Source organism: Myotis yumanensis, unplaced genomic scaffold (assembly GCF_028538775.1).
Source record: "Myotis yumanensis isolate MYYU_CA2020_CCGP unplaced genomic scaffold, mMyoYum1.0.hap1 SCAF_2, whole genome shotgun sequence".
In the NCBI taxonomy this organism is placed as follows: Eukaryota; Metazoa; Chordata; class Mammalia; order Chiroptera; family Vespertilionidae; genus Myotis; species Myotis yumanensis.
Window position 1 is genome coordinate 95961368 of NW_027223753.1, and position 9403 is coordinate 95970770.

General features: G+C 38.5%; 1 pseudogene; it reads right to left on the minus strand.

Annotated features, from left to right (window-relative positions):
* Positions 1 to 466: 466 nt before the first annotated feature.
* On the minus strand, positions 467 to 7685 carry LOC139002496 (transcription factor E2F5 pseudogene; annotated as a pseudogene).
* Positions 7686 to 9403: the final 1718 nt, after the last annotated feature.

The following is a 9403-nucleotide window of genomic DNA, read 5'->3' on the forward strand; positions in this document are numbered from 1 at the left end:
CCTCATCACATGTCATAATTAACCCTCGGTAGCTTCAACTTATGCTTACAGTTCCAAGGTAATTGTTTTCCTTTCACTCTCAAAAGTGTACTTGTTTGCACAATAAGTAGTCTGATAATTTTAGATAATGCAAGTGGATATTGTTGTTTTCCTCTTACATATCATAGAAATACCTCAAGTTTTGAGGCACTTCTCTCCCATATTTAAGGTTGTTTTTTTATATCTTCCATGTGGCTCTTTAATATGCTCATATACTTCTCTGCCTTCTGTAAGATATAGTTTTCATGGTTGAAGTTTTGTGAAATAAGAGAGAAAGTAATAGAAAATGAGACTTCAGGATCCACAAACTAAACAGGTGTTGTGTTGTGTTCTTTATAAATACTTAGGTTATTAGGAAGTCTACAATGTTACACAGTTATAGGTAGATAACAGTCCTAAGTTTTCTTGGAATCTAATAATTTAGTATCTAGACATCAAAAAGGTCACACACTCCTTCATTAGAAAACCACAGAAGAGGAAACACATCAGAAGACATGGGCTCATTAATGATATCCACACTAATCAATGCTGAAGCTGAGTCTGTGGCAGCGTGTGCCGGAGGCCCTGGCCCCTTTCAGAGGTTGGCTGCCCAAGGGCCTCTGATTCAGGGGACTGGGCTTCTGCAGAGTCCCAGGAGTTGAGGGTTAAGAGAAGGGCTACATGAGGTTGTCCAGTGGGGGGACAGGAAAAACCACATGCTGAGTGAACTGGACTCTTTATTTATAAGCAGCACAGGCATGGGGCCCAAATAACTCTTAATTGATCTGGTATTTCTTTTGTCCCTTCTGACCCATTTCTGGACTAGGGACCTCCAGTTCTGTACCAGAAGGTGCCTGAATGACCCAACTTGTGTCACTGTTAAAGCAATTGCAGATGTCTTCATGTTACATAGCAAACCTCTTATTAATGGAGTCATCCATCCCATTTTTGATGCTTTGCTGCAGCTACTAGTTCTGCTGATCAAGTTGTTATTCCTTCAGTTCTAGGTCCTCAGACTCAGATTTAAGAGCTTGACTAGACTGTCAAACCACAGCGGGAAGTCCGGGGAGGGTTGGTGGGCGGGGGGTGGGGGTGGGGTGGTAAGGGATCAACCGAAGGACTTGTATATATGCATATAAGCATAACCAATGGACACAAGACACTTGAGGGTAGGGGAGGCCAGGGGAAGGTTAAGGGGAGAAAAAAAAGGAGACATATGTAATACTCTTTGTAATACTTTAAGCAATAAAAAATAAAATAAAATAAAGAAGTCAAGCTTAAAGAGGCGTTAAAACAATTGTTTTTTTTAAAGTTTTAAATGAATCTCTCTAGGACTTCTTAGTGTGACAGTCAGCACCCACACCTTTCCATTGGATGCTGTTTTTTTACTTTTTTCAATCAGGTCAATCCCCTCCAAGATGTTGGTGACATAATCTGCAGCCACATTGAGGTCCAGCACATGGTTCTGTGCTTACAGTAGTGACAGAAACTTGGTGGTGAGCAAAAGAGAGAGAAATATTGATTAGCTGCCTCTTGCACACACCCCGACCAGAGCCAGGGATCAAACCTGAAATCCAGGTACGCACCTATGACTGGGAATCCAACCTGCGACCCCTCAGTCTGTGGGCCGACACTCCAATCACTGAGCTCCTTCCTTTTTTACCTCCTTCTCCCCACTCTGCTCCCCTCCTTTTCTATGTGTCATCTAATTATCTCTCTGTCTGTCTATCCATCCATCTATCTATTATCTATCATCTATCTTTCTAATTATTATCTTTCTATCAATTAATCTATTCATCTAGCTATCATCTATCTTTCTATCACCTACTTATTATCTATTTAACAGTTAATCAACCAACCAATGAATCATCTACCTATCAGCTAATGAATCCATTTGTATCTTTAGGAAATTAAATACTTAAATTTTGATCTTTCTTTTATTTTGTATTTCTTTTCTTTCAATTACAGTTTACATTCAATATTATTTTGTATTAGTTTCAGGTATACAGCATAGTTGTGACACAAGCATATACTTTACAAAGTGTTCCCCCTGACATTTTAAGTACTCACCTGGTCCCATAAATGGTGGAGCAAAAATAGATTTACAATTGTTCACATGGAAAATAATACAACAACGAATTAATAATAATACAAGAATAAACTGTTTTTCACATACTCACAACTAAACCCACTTTTATCCCTCCCTGTACATTGTTATCATGATATTATTAACTATATTCTTTATGCTGTAATTTACATCTCTGTGATGATTCTGCAACTGCTAATTTGTACTTTTTAAGCCCTTCACCTTTTTCATCCCATTCATCTAACCCCTGCCCCTCTGTCAACCATCTATTCTCTGTATTGTTTTTATTTTGTTTGTTTATTAATTTTGTTCTTTAGATTACACATATAAGTAAAATCATATAGTATTTGTCTTTAGATGTCTGATTTATTTCACTTAGTATAATATCTTCTAGGTCCATCCATGCTGTCCCAAAATGTAAGATTTCATTTTTTATGGCCAACTAGTATTCCCTTGTGTATATATACCACAGCTCCCCCTCTCCCTCAACTCATACATTGATGGGCATTTGGGCTGCTTCCATATCTTGGCTATTGTAAATAATGTTGTAATGAACATGGAGGTGCATATATTCTTTCAAATTAGTGTTTTGGGTTTCTTTGGATATATTTCTAGAAGTGGAATTGATGATTCACAAGGAAGTGTCATTTTTAATATTTTGTGAAACCTTCACACTGTTTTCCACAGTGGTTACATCAGTTTGCATTCTCACCAACAGTGCATGAGGGTTCCCTTCTTTTCACATTCTTGCCAACACTTGTTTGTTGATTTATTGATGACAGCCATTCTCACAGGTGTGAGGTGGTACATCACTGTGCTTTTGGTTTGCATTTTTCTGATTATTAGTGATGTTGAGCAACTTTTCACATGTTTATTGGCCATCTGTATGTCTAATTTTATTTTATTTAAATCTTTGAAATCAGGATTCTCTTTATTCTTGTCATTTCTCTGTTGAAGTCTTAAATCCTGAAAATATATTAAATCATCTGTTTCATAGTTGCTAAAATGTGTCTGAAAAGAAATTTTTCTCTTGTATTTCTAACTTAAGTTTTTTTAAAGCAGAACATGATTATATTTAATATACAACTTTGGTACAACCAAAAAGTAAAACACTACAGTAAAATAGTAACAAAAAAACATGGTATTTCATTTGCAATGCATGAGAAATAATTAACATCTTTAGTCATAAACAAGCTCTTAGAAACCAGCAACGGAAGCATTATAATCCAAGGAAACTGGAAAAAAGAACATGAAATAATACAAATGATGATTAAGGATTAAGCACATATGATGATTGTCCTGAACAGTGATAGGAGAATCATTTTTTTGCAATATCACACTCAGAATAAAAACAGTGACATCTAATGTTTTTCAGTTTTGAACAGCGTTGTGCAGTTTAAACTCTCATAAATAAACACTGAAAGACAGATTGATGAGGAGCATCTACAATTGGGCAAGCTAGTTTTGAATCAAAACATAAACTTTGAATATCATTAGCCCTAGCAATTCTAATTCATTAAAATGATTTCAAGAAATTGGTTGAACAAATTCAAAATGCAGAGAAAATGTTATGACCACAAACTTTTATTGACCACTTATTATTTTTAATAGATTCCTGTTGTTTAGAAGGTTACACCATAGTTGGGAAGATTATCATAACCCAATTAGATAAGTACCATGACAGAACACAGGGTACCATGATAGGACCAAAGATGGATGTTAAGACCAAACTTTCTGGAAGAAATGTTACCAGAGATAAGAGTAGAAAGGGGTGCCAAAACTGGTTTGGCTCAGTGGATAGAGCGTCGGCCTGCGGACTGAAGGGTCCCGGGTTCGATTCCGGTCAAGGGCATGTACCTGGGTTGCGGGCACATCCCCAGTGGGAGATGTGCAGGAGGCAGCTGGTCGATGTTTCTCTCTCATCGATGTTTCTGACTCTCTATCTCTCTCCCTTCCGCTCTGTAAAAAATCAATAAAAATATATTTAAAAAAAAAAGAGTAGAAAGGGGTTAGCAGGCAATGAGTAAGAAAGAAATGAAAGAATTTCAATGTTTTGTTTATTTGTTTGTTTCTAAAAGGTCAACGTTTAGAAAACTGATAGAGATAAGAGTACAACAATTTGAAATAAGGTATAGAATTTGCTTTGATTAGATTATAGTAGGGCAAAGTAGAAATGTTAAGATTCAAGCAAGGAGTGATAAGAAGGTGAAAGATCACAAAGAATATTGCATGGCATGTGAGAGTGTTTGGATATTTTACAGAAGTGTCTAGAGAAAAAGTTAAAACTCTTTGCTAATGAGATGATAGGACCAGATTAAATTTTATAAAGATCACTCTGGATGCAGGGAAGAATGGGTTATGTGAGAGCAATACTACAGGGAGAATGACAGGGAAGCTTGGTTTATTTCAGGTAAGAAAATAAGCTGAACAAAGAATAGCACTGGGAATGGAAAGAGAGAGAGAAATGAAATCAAGAAATACACAGAGATGAAACTGGCAGAACTTGGTGGCTGCTTGGATGTCAAGGGAGAAAGAGAGAGAGGAGTCAAAGATGGCCCTTGGGTCTCTAGCTCTAATGACTGTGAGAATACCTGGGCTATTCACTGGAATAGAGGGTACTAAAGAAAGAACATATTTAGACCATGATTTGAACTGCTTGTGACATATAACTGTAGTTGCCTGGGAGCTAACTGGACATATGGAGTTGTAGCTCAGGAGAGATATTTATGAGTGATATAGGGGTCTTCAGTTTATAGATGATAGATCTAGATGGTGGTGGAGACAGGTCATGCCTGTGGGATAAATTTACACTTGTATCTGGTACTTAAGTACTTTGGATATCTCTATTCCATTATTTTCTATTTGTATAAGTTATGAAAACAAGACCTCTATCATTGTGTCTCTTTGTCATTACATCTGACATCTAGAAGAAAATTTGACAATTACTTGAAAAGTTTTTCATTTAATATATTTTATTGATTTTTTTACAGAGAGGAAGGGAGAGGGATAGAGAGTTAGAAACATCGATGAGAAACATCAATCAGCTGCCTCCTGCACACCTCCCATTGGGGATGTGCCCGCAACCAAGGTACATGCCCTTGACTGGAATCGAACCTGGGACCTTTCAGTCCACAGGCCGATGCTCTATCCACTGAGCCAAACCAGTCACAGCTGAAAATTTTTTAATTTATAATTGCAACTTGCACATGCAGGTTTTTCTACAAGCTAAGAAGAAAGCAAGAGGCTGTAAAACGATATAGATGTAAACTCTGCCCCTCTAGTGGAAATATGGGGCTGAGTTAAACACGTGGCCCTCATGGACTTTTTGGAATGTTTTTACTTTTAATCCCATGACACTGAAGTTTTTTGTTACATAGACTGTCCTGTGATTGCCCAACACAGGACAAATATCTTTCTGAGTTTCTTGACCTCTATTCTCATATTGGCTGGTATTGCCCTATTGACCAGGCTTAATCTTATACATTGATTTTTTTTAGTTACCTATTCATGTAAAAGTGGACTTTTTGGAACTTGGCCCCGTTTTCTCAGTGAGTGGTAACATATGACCTTTGAATTCAGACAACCTTGTTTGAGGCAGCTCTGTTACTGATAGAGCTATGATAACAAGCAAACTCTTTTGCTTTTCTAAGACTGGGTTTCTGCACCTAAAAATTGGGGTGAAATAAAGTTGTCATAGGGTGGTTGCAAAGATTAAAATTTGTAATAGATGTGAAGTGCTTAACAGTGACTGAAACATACAGGTGCTTATTAGATTGGTTATGGTTGTTTATGTTACGGGGTACCTAATGTCTTTTCTAGTGATCGGTCTAATCCAGTCCCACCAGCACTTAGTGACAACCTTGTACTTTGCAAAGGCCCCACACTGGAGGCACATTCAAAGATGAATAAACCTAATTGGCATCCTCAAAGAATTCACCCAAAGGTTTAATCACTATTATTTTCTACTTTAAATTTGCCTGTGGTACCCACTCCCTTCCTCCTATCAGGGAAAATATTTTTAAAGCTTTTCCCAGTCTTTGGACTTTGGCAGATTTTTGGTCTGTGGTGATCAGGCTTTCTCACTCCACTTGGAACTCTTTGTTCAGGCCTCTGTCAGAAAAGAAACACACACACACACACACACACACACATACACACACACACACACACACACACACACTACACTGACTTAGGAAAATAAGATTTGGCAGGAACTTGGCTATAATAACCCCTTTGTTGCCAGAATCCTTGTTCACAGTGTGGGTGGCTCAGATGGCACTTAATTAAATGCATTTTCCTATAAATTCTCAGTAGTGTGCTTATTTTTACTGGTGGCTAATAACTACTCATTCTCTAAGGCAACCAGCTTTCACAGCTTGCAGAAGAGGGAAATCAGCATGCATAAATACCATGTTACTTTGTTGGTGCCCAGCCCCATTCTTCATCATCTTTGGGTGACAATGGACTTACCAACTTTTTCCCACTTAGTACTTTGCCATTCACTCCTTTTCTTGTACCTGAAAGACCAATATACCTATTTAATAAAAACAATACCGCCTATTTTGGGTGCCAACTATGAGTCAGGCACTGTATTTGGAACTTATATTCATTATCTAATTTAATCCTCATAGCTCTTTGAGTTAGGTATTAGTGTTCCCATTTAAAAGATGGAGAAAACAAGGTGTAAAGAGGTTGAGTGCTTTGAATAAGGTCATTCAGCTGGAAAGTGATGGCTGTGAAGAGACCACTGAAAGATTTGTCTGATGCCAAAGCCCCACAATCTTCCCTTCACACTCTGTGGTCATTATAAAGGACAGGTGCTATCAGGTTTTCAGGCAGTCTTAAAGTACCTTCAACAGGCAATGCATCTCTAGCAAGTTATTGATGCCTCTATTCAGCTCCACACCAAACACTTGAACATTTTCTGTTCCGTGCAGGAACATTGGGAACATAATGCAGAAGGACAATGAATGCCCCTGTCTTCCTCAGCTGCTGTGTGGTACCAGAGTAAGACCTTTAAATTCATTTTTATCATGCTTTTCAATTACCAAAGAAGTTTACTTATATAGAAATACTAGGGGCCCAGTGCATGAATTAGTGCACCTTGAAAGGACCTGTGGGCCATAAGGCTGTGGTGGGCACAGGGGCGGGTCTCGGCCCATCCTTGGCACCCCAGTTTGGCCCCTCACACTGCAGCCCCGATCCCCTGTCTGGAGACAACCCCGCTCCACCAGCAGCCCCACTCCCACAGCCATCACTTGTACCCACTGACAGCATGGAACAAAAGGGGCCGGCACCAGCAGCAGGTGCGAGGGGTGGCTGCTGTCCCGGTCACCCCTCAGGAGCAGGTTGAGGTGGAGAGCCCTCAGGGGGCAATTGGGGCCAGCAGCCGCCACTTGCACCTGCTGATGGTCCCGAGCAATCAGGACCAGCACTGGGCACCAGCAGCAGGTGCGAGCAGTGGCTCCAGTGCTGGCTGCAGATGCGAGCACCCGGTGGAACCATGGTGCATGGGAGCAAAGAATATTTAGTAACCTCCACTCACCTGCTCCACCATCCCGCCGCAGTCGATGCCTGCCATGTTCTGCGCTCTGCCACCTGCTGTTGATGCCTGCCATGTTCCGTACTTGCCCCCTGGTGGTCAGCACAGGTTATAGAGACTGGTTGTTCGGTTGTTTTGCTGTTCAGTCTATTTGCATATTAGGGTTTTATACATATAGATAGTTTCCTAGGCACAACTTTTTGTATATTTGAAGACAAAGGTGAAAGTTTTGAATTGAAGAAAAAACATGAGATGTATTAGTTGGTTGCTCTTAAAAATAATTTGTGGTTTCCGACCTTGTCTATAGCCTAGTGGGAGAGGCCATATACATTAGAAAAAAAGCATGAATTGCACAAATAACTTTTTAAACAAATATTTACAACTTTCTCTGCTATGCTATATTGCTATATAGCAATAGATTTGACTAAATACGTTATCTGACCTTCACTTAAAAATATATTTTTCTAGGTCTAGAATTTGGCAACTATTTTCTTCTAGCATTTCAAAGATCATTCCATCATCTTCTGGATACCGTATTTCTTTCTTACACCTACAGTTGTAATTGTTGCTATTCTGAATGTGATTTATCTCCCTCTTTATTGTCCCTACCTCTCACCTCTGGCTATTTTTAAGATTTCTCTCTGTTTTTAGTTTTCAGCATGTTGACTATGATGTTTTTAGCTTGATGTAACTCTGATGAATCTAAAAGTCCCCCTCCTCCCTCCACCTTTGGATTTACTCTGTTTCAAATTTATGGATTAATGTTTTGACCATTTTGGAAAAAATTCCTGACCAATACCTCTTCAAACATGGCTTCTGGTCCTTTATCTCTCTCTCCTCCTTAAACTACAATTACTAATATGTTAGTCCTTTACTATGTCATGTACTTCCCATGCTCTTATATTTCTTTTCCAGAGTTGTTTTTCTCTTTGCTTCTTTCTACTAACCAGTTTTCCAATTCATTAATTCTCTGTGCTGGTTCTGTTTAGTTTATCATTGAGCACATCCTTGAATTCTTAATTTTGATAATTATATTTTTAATTTCTAGATTTTTCATAAATTTTAAAATATAAGTTCCCCATCTTTGTGATCTATTCTTTTGACTGTATTAACCATAGTTATTTAAAAATTCTATCTGATAACAAGACCTAGATCACTTGTATGTCTATTGCCATTGTCTACACTTTTCTCCTAGTTTTCATTCATTTGGTTCTGTTTATCAGCATACCTGATAATTTGATTGAATATTGCATATAAAAGTTGTAGATTTTCTGAATGATCTTGTCTTTTCTCACAGAGAATTTACTTTCCTTTTAACAGACAGTTAGTTACAAAAGGGCAGATCACCTTGATCCAATAAAGGATTGAAATGTTTTAACTCTTTATGTGGGCTAATCTATTTCTAGTTTTCTCTTATTACCAGCACATTAATCTTCAGCTGTTTCTCTATTGTCTCAGGTACCATGATTTTTTCTGAAAGCTCTACTGTTTTGTGGCCTCTTAGCGAACACTCTTATTGGCTTCTTGGATTCTCCTTGCACACAAGTTAGGAACTGACAGACACCTCAAGGTGAAAAGCAATTCAGAATGTTGTGCTTACCAATCTATGATTTCTGTGTCTCCAAAGTCTTGCATTCTTCAGTGCTGCTGTGTTGGTAGTCCTGGACTCCAATTCCATCTCCTCAGTTCTTTTACACCTAGTGAAAGCTGCTTTCTGCTTGTGCTGGTGTTGTTTAGGATATAGCTTTAGGGAGAGA